The 23,845-nt window shown below is 40.5% G+C and overlaps 1 long non-coding RNA gene across 1 annotated transcript; it reads left to right on the top strand.

Annotated features, from left to right (window-relative positions):
* The first annotated feature begins 335 nt into the window (after positions 1-335).
* On the top strand, positions 336-22,831 carry LOC125399549 (uncharacterized). The gene is made up of 4 exons (XR_007231711.3): positions 336-594; positions 19,301-19,422; positions 19,966-20,045; positions 21,634-22,831. It is a non-coding gene; the product is annotated as an uncharacterized LOC125399549 (long non-coding RNA).
* The last annotated feature ends 1,014 nt before the right edge of the window (positions 22,832-23,845 follow it).

The following is a 23,845-nucleotide window of genomic DNA, read 5'->3' as shown; positions in this document are numbered from 1 at the left end:
CCTGAGAGCTCACAGAGCTGTATTCTGAAGCAGCTCAAGTTATATAGTTGTATCTTGTGCTGGCCATCTAACATGATAGTGTAAGAGTCACTCAGGAGGTACTGGGTTTTGAAGGCATAAAGGGGTCATGAAGAGCAGCTGAGGCTTGGCACTGTGAGAGGCCAGGAGAGGCCACCGGTGAAGGTGCAGTCTCAGTGGCGATTGAAGGCCCAGAACTGAAAGGGTTACTCAGAGAAGTTGGCATCATAAAGATATGATAGGCATCATAAAGAGAGCCGAGGATAGGCATCATAAAGAGAGCCGAGGAGAGGCAGTGAGTGGATGTGCAGCCCCGTTGCAGCAGAAGGACCCCCTCATTCTGGAGATGGGATGACCCCCAAGAACAGCAGCGGCAGCGGAGTGGAGCAGTCAGAGCCTAGGTGACAAGCTGTGTGTGCTGCAGAGAGCCGAGCCGGAGAAGTGACCCAGACCTTTGGAGGAGCCCAGAATATCATGGGTGGATCCCAGACATTGGGCATTTTGCTATTTACACTGTTGGGAATTTGGTTTTGCTTTGTTCAGATTGGGACTGTGCCCTGGTTCTTCTCTCCTGAGGTAAGAAAGTTTTTCATTTAATTTTTATTTTACAGGAGTCCACAGTTGAGAGACTGAATTTTGAAAGAGATTGGCTATTTTAAGGGACCAAAATCCTAGTGTGTTTGATTTTGTAAAGACTGTGTATCTTTTAATGCTATTCATGATTTTAATATGAGATATTGGAAATGAATAAGAAAGGAAAGGCGTGGGTTAATAGTGATGTGTTTGTGTGTCAAGTTGACAAGGAGTCAGTTGTGCTGGTTAATCTTATGTCAACTTAACACAAGGTAGAGTTATCTGATAGGAGGAAACCTTGATTGAGAACATGCTTCCATAAGATCAGATTGTAGGCAAGCCTGTAGAGCATTTTCTTAGCCTGTTGTGTGGAGAATTCAGGACATTGTGGGTGGTATCATCCCTGGGCTGATGGTCCTGGACTTTACAAGAATGAAGGCAGAGCAAGCCGTGTGGAGCAAGCCAGTAAGCAGCACTCCTCCACCGCCTCTGCATCAGGTCCTGCCTCCAGGTTCCTGCCCTGTTTGAGCTCCTGTCCTGACTTCCTTTGATGATGAACAGTGATATAAAAGTGTAAGTCAAATAAACCCTTTTCTCCACAACTTGCTTTTTGGCCATGGTGTTTTATTACAACAATGGAAACACTGACTAGGCTGTGACTGAATAACTGACAAGAAGCTACGTACAGGGGTCAGTTCATTTTGGCTCATGATTCGGGCGCACAATCCATCATGGTGGGGAAGGCATGGATACAGGTGCGGCTCTCAGTTGTGGTACCGGAACTCTTAAGGTGATTTTAACCTGCTGTCTCATCACAGGTCCTAAAGCAATAGATTCGACTGAGAACTAGATCTTTCAAAAGTATAAGCCAACATAAAGTCTTTAATCTTTGTAAATTGGGTACCTTGGGTATTTGTCATAGACACGGGAAGCTGACTAACATGTAGCTTGGCACCATGTAGTATGTACTTACGATTTCATTTACATGAAGTGGAAAGCATATGGATAACTTACAGAGCTTAAGGAAAATTTCATGCATTTGTGGAAAATTGCAAATTAAATATTTTAGACTAAAAAAAAAAGCAGGAGCCAAAGAACATCAACTATATATTAGTGCTTTCCTTTCTTAGCTGTCTAAGGAAACTTCACTGAGCTTGAAATGCTTAGATTTGATACCTGTTTGTGTGTGTGTGTGAGAAAGAGAGACAGAGACAGAGACAGATAGAGAGAGGTAGAGAGTTATATACATTGCAGTTATGTATATATTTGCAATATATCATAAACCTTAATTTAAATACATAATATAAATATACATTATATATTGTAATATATAATACATTTAATTGAAGTTTGCAGTACACTCAGTCAAATGTATGAATAGTGAGTGTATAGACCTATAGATTCCTATATAAAGGAATCTTGAGGTGCCTATAAATAGAACCACACAACACTATGCTTTTGAGTCTGATGGTTTGATATTGTGTTGTGATTGTCCAGTTTTCCCAGGCTTTATACCTGTTATCTGGGCTTTAAATATCTTGGGAACATGTTCTACAAAATACAGATTACCATGATGTTTCATATGCATGCCAGCAGTCATAAAGACAGGACTAGATGCTGAAGAAGCTTTTAGGAGAACAGTTTCATCTGATGCTGTATCTAGCTTGCACTGTGTGTTGTAAGAATCAAATGGTACACACAGTGTGTTTTCAGGTGGGTTGATTCCAGGATTCTTGCTATGGTTCAACTGTCAAATGTGTCTTACAGAATCATGACTTAAATGCTTGTCACTGGAGGACTATGCTGTTTGTTAGTGGGGAAGGGCATCCGTGGAACCTTGGAGAGGTGAGGCCTAGTTGACGGAAGTAGAACACCAGGGGCAGGTCCTGGAAGGTTGATTCTGGTCCTCTCTGATTCCTGGCCCACCCCAGTGTAAACAGCCTTTGTATCATGGTCCTGGGTGATAGAAACAAGCTTGCTCTGCCCTCCCTCACTGTGACTGAATCTAATTGGTTGGTCTTTCTTGAAGTGTCTAGTAGGCCTTGTTACAAAGTAACTAATATAACTTTTTATGACTAACAAAGCCTGCCTATGTTAAGTCACTTAAGTAAAATTGTATAGCAGGACACAGCTCTCCTGTGTATTGTAAAGCTTACTTAGATTATTTATAATGCCAAATACAATGCAAATGCAATGGAAACAATTATTATAGTCTATAATCTGAAGAATAGTGGCATGAAAAATCAGTGTGTACCTGCTTAGTCTAGACAGTTTCTTTCCCAAGTATTTTATCTTTGTGTTGAGTCAAATCATGGATCTTATCTCTGGATAAGAAGAGATTGTGTGTACAAATGAGCTAGCTCATGGTTTAGCAAGGTCAGGAACTTCGACTCTGGTTTTCAGTCCACTTATCCTTGGTGCTGTGAGTTCTTTGAATTGGTACTGCTTCCTGGTCAGTAACTCAGGGTGTGGAGAATAGAAGGAGACTGAAGGCACAGATCCACTTCCTCCTTCTGACTTATAAAGTGGTTGCAAAAAGCATCTCCGATGACCTGGTTTAAAAGTCCCAGTTAAGTGATGTCTTGCTTTCATTCCCTTATATGATTTGTGTTTTTGTTTGGCTACTTTTGCTTTGTGTGGCTTAAGTGCCTCCTCCTTTCAATTGATCCCATTTGGAGAGGCAGTTTATTTTGAAGGGAAGTGCTTGGGTTGCATCAAGGGTCTGCAGTACATCAAACACATCTCCAAGGCCAGGGTAGAGAGTCCCCTCCCGGGCATTAAATAAAGCTTCAAACAGGCTACATTAGTGGGCTCACTCAGCTTGTTCTCCACAGCCAGTTTCAATTTCACTAAAAGGAAAGAATTGGTAATTAATTATCTAGGCCATGTAATGAGTTTCCATTACTTGGAATTCAATAAAGCTCTTTCATTGTGACCAGGCTGATCAATAGCACAGAGGGGTTAATAGAAACCACAGATACAGCTGGGATAATAGAATGGCTTCAGGAAATGAGGCTGGGTCCCTGAAGCACTCCTTTTCCTCCCCAGGGGATGGAAGCTGCTCAGTAGCCCTTGTTGTCTTTATTTTTCCCTTCAGCCACTCTGTAAGGCATTATGGGTTGAGTTAGCTATTGTGCTAGAGCCCAAGATAATGGAAATTACCTTTACAAAATCCATACATTGGAACTGGAATGGCTTTGGAGGTAATTTATTCACATCACTCATGATCCTTATACCTTTTAGGTGCTCTCCCGACCCGATACCAAGTGATGTCATCCTTGACTTCAACAGCAGCTTATGCATCCTTTAACCATAAGAGCTGATTAGGAAGAAGGGCATAACTAAAAAGGTTGCCAACTTTGGGGGCAAACAGAGTTGTCTGTGCAGTGAAGAGAGGTGAAAAGAGGTAATAGATGTCAGGGACAGCCAGAAGTTGGTGCTGTGTGGTGTTTTGAATCTGGGAGTAAGGAATGTGTGTAGCTGCAGATCAAACCTCTTCGACCCATGGAGACAAAGACTGCCTCTCAGAGGAGGAACTAGAGCGATAGTCTAATCAGACTTACAAGTACGTGGGAGACTACCTGCTCCTGCCTTCCAAACAAGGCCCCAAGGGGAGGGCATAGCTTGAGTTCCTCTTTGTCTAGTGCCAGTCCGTTGCGTTCTCCTACAAGAGCTCTGTTTCTTAACATAACCTGAGTGAAGCTCATTGTTTACAATCTAATATGCCAAACTCAACCCCTGTTTTATTATTTATTTATTTTACCTTCAGACTGCAGTTTCCTCTCCCACCTCTCCTCTTAGTTCCTCCCCACAACCTCCCCTCTGCTTCCCCATCCCATATGCTCCTCTGTTTCTCTTCAGAAAAGGACAGGCCTCCCATGCATATCAACCAAATACGGCATATCAAGTTGCAGTAAGATTAAGTATTTCCCCCTGTATTAAGTAAGACTGGGCAAGGCAATCCAATATGAGGGCTACATTCCTAAAAGCCTGCCAAAGAGATAGAGGTAGCCCCTGCTCCCACTGTTAGAGGAGTCCCACAAGAAGACAAAGCTATCCAACCGTCACATTTATGTAGAAGGACCTATACAATGCCATGCAAGATTCCTGGTTGTTGGTTCAGAATCTGTGAGCTCCTATGAGCCCAGGTTAGTTGATTCTGTGAAGGTTTTTTTTTTGGGGGGGAGGGGGTGCCCTTGACCGCTTTCGTGCCTACAATCCTTCCTCCCTCACTTTATCAAGATTCCCTGAGCTCAGCCTAAAATTTGACTGTGGGTCTTTGCATCTATTTCCATCAGCTGTGGGATGAAGCCTCCCTGATGACAATTGGGCTAGGCACCAATCTTTGAGTATAGCAGAATGTGTTAGGCATCATTACATTGACATTTTTTTCCCTCCAGGCATGTTTGGTTCTATCCTAGGTGTCTGGGACATCCAGCCTCCAGGTCCTGGTGCTCCAGGTGGTGCTCCAAGCAGTGTCAGGTGTCACTCTTGTGGCATGGGTCTCAGGCTGGATGAGTCATTGGTTGGCCACTGTAATGGCATTTCAAATGTATTTCAATAAAGACTGCCTGAAGATCTGAGAGTAAAACAGCCCCACTGGTCAGCCTTACAGACCAGATTATGCTAACACATACCTTTAAGCCCAGTAGCCACCCTAGTTGCCATAGAAATCAGGTGGTGCATACCTTCAATCCCAGTGGTGCAAGCCTGTAATCCCAGCCCTAGAGAGGAATATAAGATGGGATGAGACAGCTCTCAGACTCGGTCTCATTCTGAGATTCCTGGAGGCAGGATCGCCATTTTCAGACTAAGGTCAAGGTAAGAGCCAGTGGCTGGCTGCTTTACTTTTTGGAGATTCAGGTTGAACCCCAATTTCTGACTCTGAGTTTTTATTAATTGTGTATCAGGCCACTCTCACAATCCCTGTGCCACCCTGACCCCAGCACATCCCAAAGGCAGGACAGACTGAGGGTCAGAGCTTATATGGCTGGTTGGTGTCTCAGTCTCTCCACTGGAAGTCTTGTCTGGTCATAGGAGATGGCCAGTTAAGGCTATGTATCTGCTATTGGTAGGAGTCTTAGCTGGGGTCATCTCTGTAGATTCCTGGGAGTTTCCCTGGCACTGGGTCTCTCCCTGACCCTGAAATGCCTCCGCTTTCCAGTCATCTCTTTCAGGACTCTCTGCTTCCATGCTTCCACAATCTGATCCTTCATGGTCCATTCCCCACCCTACCACAGGCCACCCATGAAATTTCTTCTCTTTCCCCTTTCCAGGGAGATCCTAACATTCCTCCTTGAGCCCACCTGTTACCCATCCTTTCTAGATCTGTGTACTGTAATATGGTTATCCTTTACCTTACAGCTAATATTAACTTACAAGTGAGTGCATACTATGTTCGTTTTTTTCTGGGTATGCATTGCCTCACTCAGGATGAGACTTTTCTAGTTCCATCCATTTGCCTTCAATTTTCATGATATCATTGTTTTAAACAGCTGAGTAATACTCCATTATGTAAACGCACCACATTTCCTCTCTCTGTTGCTGCAGGAGCTCCTTTCGCTCCTTCAGCCAATAGCCGCTGAGATACCAGCCCATTGGGGCGTGGTCTCTCTCTCTTTAAAAAAGCAGCGACTGTCCTCCACTCTCTCTCTGGCTTCTGGCTCTGCTTCTGGCTCCTAGCGTAGGGGGGTTGTTGTCTGGGACGGTAATCTGTAAGTTTTTTCCCCTTTGAATAAATAACCATTCTATTAATCATAATTCCAAACTGGTGTGGGATTGTTTGTGACTTACGCCTCCATCTGGCGCCCCACGTTTGGTTGTAGAAACCCCCCTTCCCCCCACTCAACTGCTTGCCGCCAGCTTGGCTAGTCACGAGCCCTCCCTCAGCTGTGGCCTGTGCCCTGTGTGTGGAGCCAACAGTTCAATTAAACCCCACACCTCCCAAGCTCCACAGGCTCGGGACAGTCTCTGCCTGCCTGGTTTGCTCTTTTCTGAGTTGTTTTTAAATTTCCCTTGTAAGTGTGGTGCTTTAGTGGTGTGAATCAGAATGGCTCGGTTACATGGAGGCATACATGGCTTCCAGGTTCCTCTTTTCTACCCCTGGATTCTAGGTTTCTGGTTCCGTGTATGGAATTGATTTAATTACATTTTCTTTCTTGAGCAACTTATATTTCCTAGTTTTTAACAAATACTAAGGCGGACACTGAAACAGGACCCTGTTTCCGTCACCTTTGCAGTGGTTCTAGTCGCGACTTGGCAACAGCACCGCCTACTAGACAAGAGGTAATATGGCAGCTTTTGTTTCCAACACCAATTTTACTATTTTCTTTATTAATACAATGGATTATGTCATGCAAGGTTTATATGACTACGGGGGTACATTAATTTACTTGTTACTAGATTTCAGTTTTCTTTTCAATATTTTATCATTAAGGAAGATACAGTTTTTATGGACTAATAATGAACAACTAGTTGAAAGGATTAAAATTATTGAAAATCAGGGGTTATCTGAACAAGTGGATACTATGATAGACAATATTGACTCCATATCCAAGGGTACTAGAAAGTTACCTGAAAGGGTTCAGGCTGTTGAATTTGATGTTCAGATGTTACCACAAAGTTTTGATAAGGTAACAGATAGAATGTACCTCCAGAATGGGCACCAAAAAACTGATACCTTAGTGAAATTCCTAGAAACACGGGTAGGTCAGGAGATTCAGGATTTAAGGGAGATGATGATAAAAAGATTAGAAATGATTGAAGAAATTATTGGAGCTGGTGAACAGAGTAAGAAGACACAAGGACAGGATACAAGGCCACCACCAGCTGTTAGAACTGGCTTACCCAGGGTTCTAACAACATACCCTGTAATTTATTCTGACCAAGTGTCAACTTCTAAAGGCTCAAAGGGAGTTAAAGAAGCTAGATGGACACCAATAGCAATGAATGCTTTAAAAGAAATTAAGCAAGCTGTCGTTAATTATGGCTTGCACTCTGCATTTGTTAAGGAAATGATAAGGACTTGGGCTTCTAATGTCAGAGCTACTCACCATGATTTCTCTCAGCTAGTGTCTGCAGTTTTAGATGATGGACCTTCCTTGATGTTTGGAATTTATTTCAGAGAAGAATCCAAACATATGGAACAGCAAGGAAGAGCAAAAGGTGTGGAGGTTTCCCAAGATCAAATTCTTGGTGTAGGAGCATATGCTGATCCACAGGTCCAAGCTCTTTATGACGAAGAAGTGCTGTCCTTATGTCACAAAGCAGCCTTGAATGCTTTGAATAGAATATAAGATCCAGCAAAATGGGTCGAATTATATATCAGGGTTAGGCAGGGACAGAAAGAACCCTTTACTGACTTTGTGCAAAGATTAATTAAGGCTCTGGACATAGGGGTAACAGACCCAGAAGCTAGACGAATACTTCTTGAATCTCTAGCTTTTGAAAATGCAAATACAGAATGTAAAAAGATAATTGGGTCTTTAAGATCTAGATCAGCACCTATGGAAGAATGGATACAGCATACAATGAATGTTGAGATGTTTAGCTATAATGATGAATCCTGGATAGGAGAAGCGATTTCCAAAGCTATGAGGAGACATCAAACTACCAGGTGTTTTAATTGTGGTAAATTAGGACATCTGAAAAGGGATTACAGACAAAGGAATTCTAAGAATAATATCTCCTCTGGGAATGACAAAAGTAGGAGATCTCAGCCTTCAGGTATATGTAGGAGATGCAGTAAAGGCTGACATTGGTCCAACAAATGCAGGTCAACAACAGACAGACAAGGCAACCAGATACCATTGGGAAACTCCTTGAGGGGCCTCTCGCAGACACCAAAGCCAAAAGTGGCCCAGTCATTCCCAGTTACAGTGGAAAATGTGTCTCACCAAGAAAATTGAAAACTCCAATGTCTGCTGTAAAAAGTAATACTGGTCTAAATGATGAATTACATGTGGAGAATGAGTCAAAAAATTCAGTAGGACAGAGTAAACGTATATTTTGGCAGACTTCTATTAACGATCAAAGACCAAAGCTAAGAGTCTGTATAAATGGCATTTTTATTGAATGTAACACGAAGGCCGACTTGTTTGGGTATCTATTCCTGCCCGGTACCCCACAGCAGGCAAGTCCCAGAGAAAATCAATCACACAGAGATCTCTATAAGTTATAAAGCTGATTGGCCCATTAGGTCCGGCTTCTTATTAGTCCTTGTAACTTATATTAATCCATTATCATTATCTATGTTAGCCACATGGCTCAGTACCTTTCTCAGTGTGACAGATCACATGTTGCCTCTTTGGTGATCTGGGCAGGAATTCAGGGAGCTTCCTGCTTCCCAGAATACTCCCAGTCTCTTTGTTCCACCTCTACTTCCTGTCTGGTTTTCCCACCTATACTGTCTACCTGACCAATCAGCATTTTATTTAAAATATGATTGACAGAATAGAGACAATTCTCCCACATCATTTCCCTCTCTTTTTTTTAAACAAAGGAAAATACCCATAGTTCATTTGTTGGGAATGTGGCGTAGTATTTCAGGCTACTTCCTGCTGGTTGGGGGCACTGATAATCCTATGGGGACCTAAAGAAAATTAAGAGTTATAATCTCTAAAGTAGCATACCTTTTGACATCAATTTTGAAGCCAAGGTATTTTCAAAATACCTATCTTGGGTTAGTTCAGCAGCATTTATAAACAAAAGTCTTTTAGCCACTGTTGCTCCTTCCTCAGCATTCAAACAATTCAAAAAGAGCATAATAGCATACAGTATCAAGATTCTCTGCATATTTTCCATCTTTATTTTAACCTGTATTTCTTTTATTTTTACTTTTAACTTTTGACTTTTTGAGACAAGTTCTCTGTATATATCTTTGTCCTGGAATAACTCTGTAGACCAGACTGTCCTTGAACTCACAGAGCTCCCTCTGTCTCTGCCTCCCCAGTGCTGGGCTCAAAGGTGTTTGCTACCACACCTTGAACTCACAGAGATCAATCTACCTCTGCCTCCCAGGCATTAGGATTAAAGGTGTGTATCACCACACCCAACTACTCTCTTTCTTTTTTTAACTTTAAGAACTTTAACTTTTAGCATGCATATAATTTTAACACACTGTAAAACATTTAGAGGTTTTCTTCATCTTTGAATTTCTCTTTACCATCTATCTCTCTTTTTCTGACCACATGAGCCTTTAATTTACTAAGCAATATGGAAAGCCTTGGCTTTGACGGCTGGATCCAGCCCATTCCTTAGCTTTCCAGCCTCGTGGCAGAGGATCGCAGGAGCCATTTTCATTGCCACATATCTGTGGTGGTTTAAGGTCCCTGCCAGCAAGTAAGCTGCACCATTCTGCTCACAGACCACACTCAGTCATACTGACTGCCTGAAAGAGTCAGAGATTGCCCTGGCAGGACGGCCCAGAAAGCGCAGCTTTTTTCCTGCTACAACTGAAAACCGAAAAGCATGCGTTCAGTTTTTCATCAACACCATTTAAGTGTTTTATGGCAGGACCTCTTAAAAGAGCTGCAATTGAAGGCTTATTAGACACAGGTGCGGATGTAAGTATCATTACTCCAGAATCTTGGCATCTGAATTGGCCCCTTGAAGAGGTAGATGTTCAGTTCCTGGGAATTGGAACCCTATCTCATGTAAAAAAAAAAAAAAGCACAAGATGGGTGGAATGCATAGGGCCTGAAGGGAAAATAGGAAGACTAAGGCCATATATAGCCAATATTGCAATAAATTTATGGGGCCGTGACCTGCTACAGCAATGGAATACCCAGATTAACATTCCTGTAGTTCCAGGAACTCACAATTCTGGGAAGGATATAATGAGGTATTACGGAAAAAGGTCATTCAGGCTGTACAAGAACATACAGCCAATAGCAAACCTTTAGAGGTACCAACAGCCCTACCTTTAAAACGGCTAACTGAGAAGCAAATATGGATCAAGCAGTGGCCTCTAGCTGAAGATGAATTACAGGCTTTGGAACAGCTAGTACAAGAGCAACTAGATGCTAACCATATTGAAGAATCAACCAGTCCTTGGAATTCTCCTGTGTTTGTTGTAAAAAAGAAATTTGGTAAATGGAGAATGGTGACAGATCTAAGAGCTGTCAAGAAGGTAATTCAACTTATGGGTCCACTACAATCTGGAATTCTTTTGCCTTCTCTATTACCAAGAGAATGGCCTCTTATAGTTATTGATTTGAAAGATTGTTTTTTCACTATACCTTTGCAAGAAAAGGATAGAGAAAAATTTGCCTTCACAGTGCCTACTTATAATAATTCTCAGCCTACTAGGAGATATCAATGGACTGACCTCCCACAGGGGATGCTCAATAGTCTCACAATGTGCCAATATTTTGTTAATAAGCCATTGGAAATTATTCATAAGCAATTTCCCAAGTCCATAATTTATCATTACATGGATGACATTTTATTATCTGATTCAAATAAAGATACTTTGGAAAGTATGTTTGAAGAAGTAAAGAAAGTCTTGCCTAGGTGGGGATTACAAATTGCCCCTGAAAAGATTCAAAGAGGAGATTCTATTAATTACCTAGGTTACAGAATAGGGTAGAGAAAATTCAAACACAAAAGGCACAAATTAGGAGAGACCAGTTACGGACTCTTAATGACTTCCAAAGATTGTTAGGAGACATTTTCAGTCTACGACTAGCTGTTGGGATAACACCTGATCTAATAGTTCATTTAAACAAAACCTTCGATGGTGATAAAGATTTGAATAGTCCCAGGAAATTAACAGTCGAAGCAGAAAAGGAACGGACAATGATTGAGGAAAAATTACAGGAGGCACATGTGGATAGGGTGAACCCAAATCTTAGTTCCATCCTAGTCATACTGCCTTCCAGAATTTCTCCTACAGGGATTTTAATGCAGAGGGAAGATATAATTTTAGAGTGGATATTTATACCTCATAAACCAAGTAAAAATTAAAAACGTATGTAGAAAAGGTCTCTGAATTAATTTTAAAACGTAAACTGAGACTTCGTCAACTAACAGGTATAGACCCAGCAGAAATTATAGTGCCTTTTACTATTGAGGAAATAAGAAAGTTATGGGAAGATAATGAACCATGGCAAAGAGCTTGTGTTAATTTTTTTGGAGAAATTAACAGCAACTATCCCAAAAGTGATAGACTTAATCTCATAAAGAGAATTTCTTGGATTCTTCCTAGAATTGTACGTGATACTCCAATAACTGGAGGCATCAGAAGAACTGAGTAAGGTGGAACAAAGCCCTTATAATTCTGTCCAGAAGGCAGAATTATATGCCATTCTTATGGTGCTAAGGGATTTTAAAGAACCTCTTAATATAGTTATAGATTCACAATATGCAGAAAGAGTTGTCTTGCATATTGAAACCGCTCAATTCATACCAGATGACACAGAGTTGACTTCATTGTTTATCCAGGTACAGGACATAATTAGGAATAGGCTTTGTCCAATGTACACAACACACATCCGGTCCCATACCGGTCTGCCTGGCCCTCTAGCACAAGGTAATGCTGAAATTGACCAATTATTGATTGGAAGCGTTCTGCAGGCCTCAGAATTTCATAAAAAACATCACGTCAATAGTAAAGGCTTAAAGAAAGAATTTTCCATTACATGGCAACAAGCTAAGGACATTATAAAGAGATGTCCTACTTGTTCTTTCTATAATCAAACACCACTGCCTGCAGGGAGTAACCCAAAGGGTACTCAAAGGAATGAAATCTGGCAGATGGATGTGTTCCACTTTATGGAATTTGGTAAATTAAAATATGTACACCACACCATAGACATGTATTCAGGTTTTCAATGGGCAACTGCCCTGAGCTCAGAAAAAGCTGATTCAGTAATCACACATTTATTGAAAGTTATGACCATCATGGGTATACCTGCACAAATAAAGACAGACAATGGTCCAGCATATGTATCTAAGAAAATGAAACGCTTTTTTGCTTGTTATAATATAAAACACATTACAGGTATACCAAATAATCCTACAGATCAGGCTGTTATAGAAAGATCAAATCGTACTATAGAGGATATGCTGAACAAACAGAAAGGGACGAAAGATACCCCAAGAAATCGATTGCATAATGCTTTATTAACCTTGAATTTTCTTAATGCTAATGAGAAAGGAACAACAGCAGCGGAGAGGCATTGGATAATGGAAAAAACTTCTGAACTAAACCAACCTGTTTATTTCAAAGACGTGCTGACCTCTCAATGGAAGCCAGGAGATGTGCTACGTTGGGGAAGGGGTTTTGCTCTTGTTTCCACAGGAGAAGAAAAATTGTGGATACCATCAAAATTAATAAAGGTTTGATTTGAAGAGGAGAAACTTCTTGGAAAGGGGAAATGACAGCTCATCTACAATGATGATTTTCATACAGGTGGTAAGAAAAACATATAGAATGGGGGCAGGGTTCTGTTCTTATCTCCACAGGAAAACACTCATCTTTGAAAAATTCAAGGGACCCTGGATATTTGAATACTGACAGATGGAAAATAACGGCCCAATAGGGACTATCAAGAAAACTGAATAGGTTCTGTAAGTAAAATATACTAAATCATATTTCTAAATTTATAGAGCTGGTTTTGGAGTTGGACTCTGGCTCAGACCCTCTCTAATTCCAAGCCTGTTGTTAAAAGAAAAACCCAGAGTTTCTGGAGTTTCTGTCTCATGTCAAGAGCCATGATATGGAACAGAAAGAAATATGAGTTTAGAAAACATCTTTACTTTTCTTCATATCTATCATACCTTTCATTAAATATATCTATCATGCCTTTCATTGAATATATGTATGTATGTACATGTCTATATGATTTTTGTTTAAGTTTTCCACAATGAACAATCAGTTTTTCCTACAGTGACATTTGAAGTTTCCAGGAAGAAGATGGGGCCCCATAACAACAACTCCACCCGGTTGATATGATGTCATGATATTAGCGCTATTACAAGACCTGTTTTGGGTACCAGCTTGAAAATGGTATGTCAGTTACATCAGGCCTTAGCCAAAGTTGGTTGCTTCAATGCTACAAATGTGACTTTGGGTGGTCCAGGTAGCCAGTTGTCTCTGTGATTTGTTTCATGTTCTGGAAGTTGTTTGATTGCACTTCCTAATTACTCAGGTAACATTTTTTCCCTTCTCAGATCTTCGATGGGATTGAAGATTATATAAAAATAGTTACTTTCCTCTCATGACTTGGCCAAGTTATTTGTTATACAAGACTTAAGCTAGTTAGATTAGGATATTTGTATTTATTGTATATAATTTCGTAGGTTTGTACTTATTGTATGTAATTTCGTAGTAGGCTTAGAACTCTCTTACTTAAACAAAAGGGGCAGATGCTGTGGGAGCTCCTTCCACTCCTTCAGCCAATAACCGCTGAGATACCTGCCCATTGGGGTGTGGTCTCTCTCTCTTTAAAAAAGCAGCGGCTGTCCTCCACTCTCTCTCTGGCTTCCGGCTCTGCTTCCGGCTCCTAGACTCCTTTCCTGTTCACGCAGAGGGGCTTTTGTCTGGGACGGTAATCTGTAAGTTTTTTCCCCTTTGAATAAATAACCATTCTATTAATCATAATTCCAAACTGGTGTGGGATTGTTTGTGACTTACGCCTACACTCTGTTCTTTGGTTGAGGGATATCTTGGTTGTTTCCAGGTTCTGGCTATTATGAATAATGTTGCTGTGAACTTTACTGAGAAAGTTTTCTTGTAGTATGAATAAACATCCTTTGGGTATATCCCCATGAGTGGTATAGCTGGGTCTTGAGGTATGTTGATTCCCAATTTTCTGAAAATCTGCCATATTGATTTCCAAAGTAGTTGTGCAAGTTTGTGCTCCCACCAGCAATGGAGGAGTATTCCTCTTACTCTACATCCTCTTCTCCAGCATAAGTTGTCATTTGTGTTTTTGATCTTAGCCATTCAGACAGGTATAAGATGGAATCTCAGAGGATTGATCTTACTGCCTGTGCTATTATTGGTGTTCTGCCTGGAAAGTTTCCTCTTATGCTAATAAATTCAAGTGCATTCCCCCTTTCTCTTCTATCATATGCTGTATCTGGATTTATGATCATGTCTTTGATCCACTTGAAGTTTCGATGTAGTAAGTCCTTCTGTATATGTGTTACTTTTATTGGTAAATGAATAAAGAAGTTGCTTTGGCCTGTGATAGGGCAGAGTAGAGCTAGATGAAAATCCTAAACTGAAGGCTGAGAGAAAGAAAGCAGAGTCAGGAGATGCCATGTAGCTGCCACAGGAGACAGATGCACTGGAACATTGCCGGTAAACCACAAGCCTTGTGGTAAAATATAAAATGATAGAAATGGGTTAACTTAATATGTAAGAGCTAGCTAGAAATATGCTTAAGCTATGGCCAAATAGTATTGCAAATAATATAGTTTCTATGTTGTAGCATGAGGGCCGGCTTGTTGGGGTTTCTGTCCTGCCCGGTACCCCACAACCGGCAACTCCCAACGAAAATCACACACAGGACTCCATAAGATTATAAAGCTGATTGGTCAGGCTACTTATTAGCTCTTATAACTTATGTTACCCCATTATCCTTATCTACGATAGCCACATGGCTCAGTACCTTTCCCAGCGGGGCAGCTTACATCTTTCCTCTCCAGTGGTCTGGGCAGAACTGGCAGAGGGAGCTTCCTAGAATACTCCCAGTCTCTTTGCTCCAGTCTGGCTTTCCTGCCTATACTGCCTGCCTGGTCAATCAGCATTTTATTAAAATATGATTGACAGAATAGAGATAATTCTCCTGCACCATTTCCCTCTTTTTTTTTTAAACAAAGGAAAATACCCATAGTCCATTTGTTGGGAATGTGGCCGTAGTATTTCAGGCTACTTCCTGCTGGTTGGGGGCGCTGATGATCTTATGGGGACCTAAAGAAAATTTAGAGTTATAATCAAGTTCTGACTGGAGTATCCTGTGAGTCTTGATCATCTCAGGCAGCAGTCTCAAACCTGTTCTGGATGAAGAACTCTGTCATCTGGGCCATCTGTTCCTATCGAAGATTTCTCTTCCTTTATCGAACCTGATTTTTCTTAACTCAGAATGAATCCACAGCCTCTCATTTTCTGTGGAAACAAAAGCAAAATCTCTTCTCTAACGTAACATACCTTTTGACTTCAATTTTGAGGCCAAGGTATTTTCAAAATACCTATCTTGGATTAATTCTGCAGCATTTATAAACAAAAGTCTTTTAGCAGCTGTTGCTTCTTCCTCAGCATTCAAACAATTCAAAGAGAGCATAATAACACACAGTATCAAGATTCTCTGTGTATTTTCCATCATTATGTGGCTTTATTTCAACATCTATTTCTTTTATTTTTACTTTTAACTTTTGGCTTTTTGAGACAGGTTCTCTGTATATACCTTTGTCCTGGAATAACTCTGTAGACCAGGCTGTCCTTGAACTCACAGAGATCTGTCTGTCTCTGCCTCCCAGGCATCGGGATTAAAGGTGTGTACTACCACACCCAACTACTCTCTTTCCTTTTTTACTTTAAGAACTTTAACTTTTATCCTGTATATATTTTTAACACACTGTAAACCATTTAGAGGTTTTCTTTGTCTTTGAATCTCTCTTTACTGTATGTCTCTCTTTTTCTGACCACATGAGTCTTTAATGAGAGGATGAAAGCCGTGGCTTTGACGGCTGAATCCAGCCCATTCCTTAGCTTTCCAGCCTCGTGGCAGAGGAACTGCTGGAGCCATTTTTATCGCCACAAGTCTATGGCGTTTCAAAGCCCTTGCCAGCAAGCAAGTTGCAGCATTCTGCTCACAGACCACACTCAGTCGGATTGCCTGCCTGCAAGAGTCAGAGTTTGCCCTGGCAGGATTGCCCAGAAAGCTGACATTTTAAAACAGCACAGTTTTTTTCCTGCTACTGCCGAAAACCGAAAAGCATGCATTCAGCTTTTCATCAACACCGTTTAAGTGTTTCGTGGCAGGACCTTTTAATGAGCTGCAGGGTTTTGCAGCTAAAGCTGAGTCAGGAAGTCTCTCTTAGATGAGAGTGCTTGCTTTCCTCTAGTAAGCAGAGTAGACCCGAGAAATTGCTGCTACCAAGAAAACATGCTTTACTCTATTCTTTCCCAAGCTTTCTCAGGCTTTCTGTGGATTCAGTTATCCACGTGGGTGCCATATGTAACATGACAGCCAATGCACCATGGTGCGGGAGAATTATCTCTATTCTGTCAATCATATTTTAATAAAATGCTGATTGGCCAGGCAGGCAGTATAGGCAGGAAAGCCAGACCAGAAGTAGAGGTGGAGCAAAGAGACTGGGAGTATTCTAGGAAGCTCCCTCTGCCAGTTCTGCCCAGACCACCAGAGAGGAAAGATGAAAGCTGCCCTGCTGGAAAAGGTACTGAGCCATGTGGCTATCGTAGATAAGGATAATGGGGTAACATAAGTTATAAGAGCTAATAAGTAGCCTAACCTAATGGGCCAATCAGTTTATAACCTAATGTAGACTTTGTGTGATTTTCTTTTTGGGGCATGTTGGTTGTGGGGTACCGGGTGGGACAGAAACCCCAACAAGTCGGCCCCTCATGCTACACTATGTGATTATTTTGGGTCTGGACAGCCAAGAACAAATGAGGAGTCTCTGCCAACAGAATGGCACCTAATGTGAGGCATGGATCCACATAAGACCAAAGAAACATTAAAAAAGAGGAATTCTAGACCCACAAAATGGGAGCCAAGCAGTTTCTTGCCCACTGTGCAAATCCTTTGAACAAAAGAAGAAAACTGCTCATGAGATGAAAATTAGTTTTTTTATTATTATTATTATTTCAGGGTGGGATAGAGAGAACAGAAAGAAATAACTCCATCCAACCGAGAAATGAAGGATGCCTAGGATTGAAAACTTCCAGGGCATATTCGATGAATCGGAAGTAAATGAATGTTTTCCTAAGGTTTATCTACAGCACTTACTTAAGTACCTCTGTCAGTTCTACTTCTCAACTGGAGAGGTAAAGACGAAGTAGAACAGTGAGAGCTATTTAAGCAGACAACTAAAAGCCAGAGGCTGCGGAACATTTAGACCTTTCTATTTTCCTAAATCAATTGCTAGAAAAAAAATCATGCATCTAAATACTAATTTTTTGGACATGCAAAGTTGGCATTTAAGCAAATTTGATGTCTTGTGACAAATTTCCTGCCTTCTGTCTAATATCATTATCTTTGCTTTTCAAGAATAATCAGGAAAATTGTACTCATTGTTTCAGAATCTATCAGTTATTCCAAGGCACAATAGAAGGCTCAGCATTTGCACGGTAGGATTTAAAGGATGTACTGAATTCCATGCATAGTAAAAGGTCATTTGGTATTGCCAGAAGGCTCTTGATGTTGGATAATTCAGCATCTCATAATCCACAGTCTAGCAGATTTGAACTTTAGGCAATTTGAACTTTTGGAAATTTTCTTCTTTACTGAGAGGAAATAAGCTTCCACTATTAATGCTAATCATGATTTCTGGAACCAGACATATGAAACTGTAGGTATTCTTTATTTAGCACCATGTATATAAGTCAACACTTATATGATAATTGCATTATATAATTACATTATTACTTGTCTGTGGTTAATTCTTATAACTTGAGCAGGTAGGTATTTTCATCCTGTTTAATGAGTAAGAATTGAAGGCTGAGTATATGGCTTGATGGTTAAAGTTTCTTCCATACAAGCCTCAGGACTAGAATTCAGAACCTAAGAGCCTAGGTAAAGGCCAGGTAGGCATGACAGCCCATCTGTAACTTCAGAAACAGCAGATCCTTAGGACAAGCTGTCTAGTTAGACAAAACTGTAAAGACAATTCCTATGTTCAATCAGAAGGACATCAATTGAGAGAGACAAACATCTACCATCAATCTTGGGGTTATACATGCATGCACACACATATACATGCAAACATACATTCATAGTGCATTCACACCATACATTCACAGACATCAGAAACAAACAATAGGCAAGAACTAAGAAGTGAATTTATATTTCAGAGAGAATTGCTGCCTGAAAGACTGGGATTTGAACTTTGGTCTGAGTGATTTTCACCACTCAACACTCAACTCTGTTTTTTCATGCATTACTCTCTTCTTCTTCTTCTTCTTCTTCTTCTTCTTCTTCTTCTTCTTCTTCTTCTTCTTCTTCTTCTTCTTCTTCTTCTTCTTCTTCTTCTTCTCCTCCTCCTCCTCCTCCTCCTTCTCCTCCTTCTCCTTCTTCTTTTTCTTTCTCCTCCTCTTCTTCTTCCTTTTCTGAAAGGTTTAAGTAACAGAGACAACACTAGTTCTTCCTGTGTCTATTCACTGCTCTAATCTCAGTGATCTAACAGCATCCCATTCTTCCAATGGCCTATTGTAAGCATTGTGCCAGCTTCTCCAATCAACTTAATTTTGAGTGGGAACTTGGCTGCTCCAAAAATTGTCTCGGAAGTGTAGTATGTCAGACAGTGATGCTGCTAAGGATTGCAAATGAGACACGGTGCAGTGGAGCATTGAGGATGAATGGACAAGTCCATCATGTACTGGTATTTCCAGTTACTTTGGTTTTACATTTTCCTTCCCTACAAATTGGGTTCTAGCTGTTACTTTTTTGATATTTGCTGGAAAGAATAGTTATGTAGTTGTTAGCATGATAAATGGTACTATACCTTTTGTTTTTTCTAGGGGCCATCTATCTATAAGAATAGTCAAGTGAGCTGAGAAATCGCCAGTGTTCAGTTGGATTACACTTGTTCCAAAACAGATAACCTTAGAGGTAGAGTTTAACAAGGGAGTCTTGGTTCCTGGTGAGTATATCTATAGTGGCAACATGTCTAGTGAAGTTTCACCTCTCTCAATAAGCACATATGCACAGATTTATAATATGTCTGTGTAATCTCTGCCTACCTTGTGCCCAAGGAGGCTAGGACAGGACATCAGATCTCCTGAGACTAGAGTTACAGATGGTTGTGAGGCAGGATGTGGGTGCTGGGTATCAAACCTGGGTCCTCTGCAAGAGCAGTCGGTACTCTTTAACTATTGAGCCATCTCTCCAGCTACAAATTTTGCTTTGTTACCGGATGATTCTTGAGCCTTAATAAGATCGCTGTCCCAGACTTATTCTCATGTGGAGTTAGAAGAGAAAAACATTGAAGATCACATGGAAATAGAAGGTGTGCTGTTTGGGGGGAAAATGAACTTGGAGGGGGAGGAGAGGAAATTAGATGGGGTGAGGTGATGAGCGTGGTCCAAGTTCTTGGATATACCTGTATGAAAATGTTACAAAAATCTATTGTTTTGTCTGATTGATACATGCTAAGAAAATGTGTCTTCTGTTGATTTTTACACAGAAGGATCCAGAATGCTAAGTGCTGCAGCATCTCTAAGGACATGCTTAGAAAATACTGCAGTACCAGGTGTGGTGTTTCAAGTGAGTTTTGTCACATTGTTTATCTTGTGATGTCTAAAGGAGTCTCTGTGTCAGGTTGAGTATGCCAGAACACTCCTGGAGGAACAAAAGAGTACCATCATGCTGTATCTTTAATTTTCTTGGTGCTCAGAATTGAACTTATGTCCTCACGCATGCCGGACAAGCATGTTACCACCAAGTTATAATCCCAGGACTGTATCTTATGTGTTCATGCCTTTTGGACATAGCCATGGTTTTACAATGTTTACTAAAATGAATTTTTGCTACTATGTGTTTCCCATAGTCCTGTGGGGACATGTCCTTGCCCAGTTTATTTCTGTGTCTTACTGTCCTTTAAGAACTGAAAAAATGTGTTTTTAGTATGAATAACTTATATGGGTGAACAGAGAATTAAGGACTTATAGCCTTCTAATTATACAGTGCAGTCTGAACACAGGCTGCTTCTGGTTTGCCCTGAGGTCCTCATTAACTATCACATTTTCATTGGTTCTTCCATTCTGTTAATATTTACTGAATGTCAGATGCTGTCCTCAGGCTGGGGTTTCAGTGATAGGCAAGATTAATACAGATTCAACTCTAGTGGAAATGTTAGTGAATATCAGGACAGCGAGGCTTCTTATCTCATAAAACAAAGCGAATGTCATCCAAAGATGACTTTTTTATTAAATGTATTTCTTTACTGCCTCTTGCTGGATGTAGTGGCATAAATCTTTAATCCCAGTACTTGGGAGGTAGAGGCAGGTGGATTTCTGTGAGTTTTAGGTCATCTGTTCAACAGTGAGTTCAAGGCCAATAAGGAGGACATAATGAGACCTTGTCATTAATAAAAAAAAACCCACAAATGACATAGTAGTTTGACAGAGGCCCATAAATTCATGCAAGTCTTATTTATGAACTGCTATTATTACATAATGCTAGTGTCTCAGCTAATATTGACACAATGCTCAAGACATGCTTGTCTGTGCACTTCTGGCTTCTGAAATAGGATTCTTGGCATACCCCTGTTGCACTTTCCTCTGCTTTGACTTCAAACTGGACCCTCTGAGGTCAGTCTCTGACCACAGTAGTCTTCTAGTAACTTCTGAATTTCAGAAACACTTATTGCATTGGGTATTCCCAGTTAGTTACTGTGTTGACATTATGGGGTGGCTTGAACTTGTAGCTAGAAGAGAAGGAATGGAGGGAAATAGTAGAGTTATTTTGATCCAATTATCTTGATTTGTGACTAAGGTATCTGGACTTGACAGAGTAGAAGGCAAACATACAGTATGGATCCACATGTACCAGCATCTGAGTAGATGACATGATGTTGTTTTGTTATGGGAAGGACCTCCCAAGGAGCAAAGGTAGAAATTATGTATCTCTTATTCCTTGCCATATCCCCAGGATGTAGTAGATTCTCAGTTAGTGTTGGTAAAGGAATTCATAGATACAAACCAAAAGCTATTACAGTTCAGTCCAGTTCTCAAGACATCCTAAGAAACCCATGGCTTTATCAGTTAAATTCAAAATCAACAATCACACAAAATCTGGATTTTTTTTCATTAACTCACAAGTGTGCTATCAGTAATCCTATCTTTTTCTGGAGCTTGTGTCTTTAGGTCACAGTCAAGAATCATGGCAGATCGCCTTACAACCACATCACTGCAAACAACAGCAGGTGCACAAGGAGTTCTAAAACAATTCTTTACAGATCCTCATTGAAACCATCATCCCAGCTACAGAGATTAGGCCACTGGGATGCTTTCACTTACGCCTGGTACCCTGACCCACAGTTATTTTTCTTAGCTGAACCTACATATTATCAAGCAAATAAAATCCCAGAGAGGAGGATGCTTATGCGAAGATTGTTGCATCGCTGGAGGACACAACTGATAATCAGAGCAAGGATTTGAGGAAAGAGCCAGCTCCGTTTCCTTAGGATGCCTACACTGCCACTTGAAAGATCACTGTTTCATCTTTGTCCCTTTTATCCTGTGACCCAAAATGAAGTATTTCTTGGCGTGTGAACCGAAGGGGAAAGTTCCAGCATGTCTCATATGCCACGGAATTCTCCAGGTTTTATCAGCGCCATATACAGCAGCCAAAGAATGTTTGAGGTTATGAATGGAGTCTATTAAAGAATGGCTTATTATGATATCCCTAAGTTAACTGAAAGTAGAAACTATAAAATGTGTTTTAGAAAGGATGTTTGTTTGTTTTTTTTCCAATCAGAGTTACATAACATGATAGAATTATACCCCAAGGCGAATGGATTTGGTTTTGATAACAATGACCTGGCATGCCCACAGGTTCATGTAGTTTGGACTAGAGGTAAGACTTGTTCCTAAGCAGCAGAGTGGTGTGAATTCGGATCCCAGGCAGATCACTAACTGATTTGGTGGTTTCCTACACCGCTCTGTTAAGAAAAGCCTGTTTATGAATTACAAAATAAATCATTTTCTGTTCCGCATGACCTTAGAGAAGCCACTTAGGTGCTTTATGTCTTCATTTACTTATATATAATATGGAAATAACTGTCTCTAGGCTATTATGGGATGTGTTACATCATTCAAAGTATTGAAAGCTTAACTCAGCAGAGCTATGAAGATATCCTGATTTGGAAAAGGTTTATTAGATATTTAATCAAGTTAAGAGGAGATCATTAGGATGAGTGGATCCTACTGTAATTGTTTGGGAAGGTGTGGATGTAGCTATGGAGACCCCTGGGGAGAGTTCGGGGGACACATCTTCAAGTGAAGGAAGAGCAGTTTTGAATGGCTATCCATATTGGGGAGACAGAGATGTGGAAGGGTTCCACGTAGAGCCCGGAAGGAAGCATGGACCCTCTAGACTTTGGGTCTCTAGAGTGGAATGTGTACATCTATGTTGTGTAAGCTACCTAGTCTGTGGTCGTGTCTTGTGGACGCCAGATGTCAACGCTGCACATCGTTCCTCCTTACTTGTCTGCTTTGTTTTTTAAAGACAGGGCCTGTCCCTGGGCCAACAGATTAGGCTGGACTGGCTGGCCCCAATCTTCTCACTTGTCTCAGGTCTTTAGCTTAGGAGTTGTAAGCATGCGCCTTCTTATGTGGGACCTATGGTTGAAACCCAGGTCCTGAGTTTTGCAGGACAAGCACTGTTATCAACTTTGTAATCTCCCTAAACCCATTTTATCTCTTTTAACCACAGGTGGTACCCTGAAAGAACATCTCTAAAATGGGCAGTGTTAAGGAAAATCGAATTTAAAATTGTTAGAAATGCTTTTAATCATGAAAAAATATTTTGCCACATTTTAACCTTTTATTTTTCAAGGAAACTTGAGTGTCTTATTTATTGTACTTAGAACATTAGCTTCTCTATGGGCTACCAGCAATTAAAAAAATGAAATTCTAAATTAATTGAATATGAGATGTAACCACAAAAATTCAATAATAGAACTAGTTCTTTACTCACCACTGCGAAACAAATGGCGGCATTGAAATGATATGAATTGTGGTCTGGCACAAATATCTGAGTTATTTGAAATGAATCCTTAATCCAAAATAGTAATTCATCGTGAAAACAATTACAGTCTGCTTTAGAGAGCATTTATATAATAAAATGTTGCCTCTTCTGTATTCTATATTAGGGAAATGACTAATGGAAGATATCAATAAAGCAAAACATACGTGTATATTTTGTTAGTTGTTCTTTAAGCACAGTGTTTCCTAGAGATTGAAGTGCCTGAGCATGAGAGAATTAAACGTGTGCTGGGGCATCAAAGGAACTACATAGGGTGTCAGTTTTAAGTCTCCATTTTTAGCTACAGGAAGCAGAAC

This window comes from Myodes glareolus, chromosome 14 (genome assembly GCF_982192425.1).
Source record: "Myodes glareolus chromosome 14, mMyoGla1.1, whole genome shotgun sequence".
In the NCBI taxonomy this organism is placed as follows: domain Eukaryota; kingdom Metazoa; phylum Chordata; class Mammalia; order Rodentia; family Cricetidae; genus Myodes; species Myodes glareolus.
The sequence above is the reverse complement of the archived record's forward strand: the minus strand, read 5'-3'. Positions and strand labels throughout refer to the sequence as shown.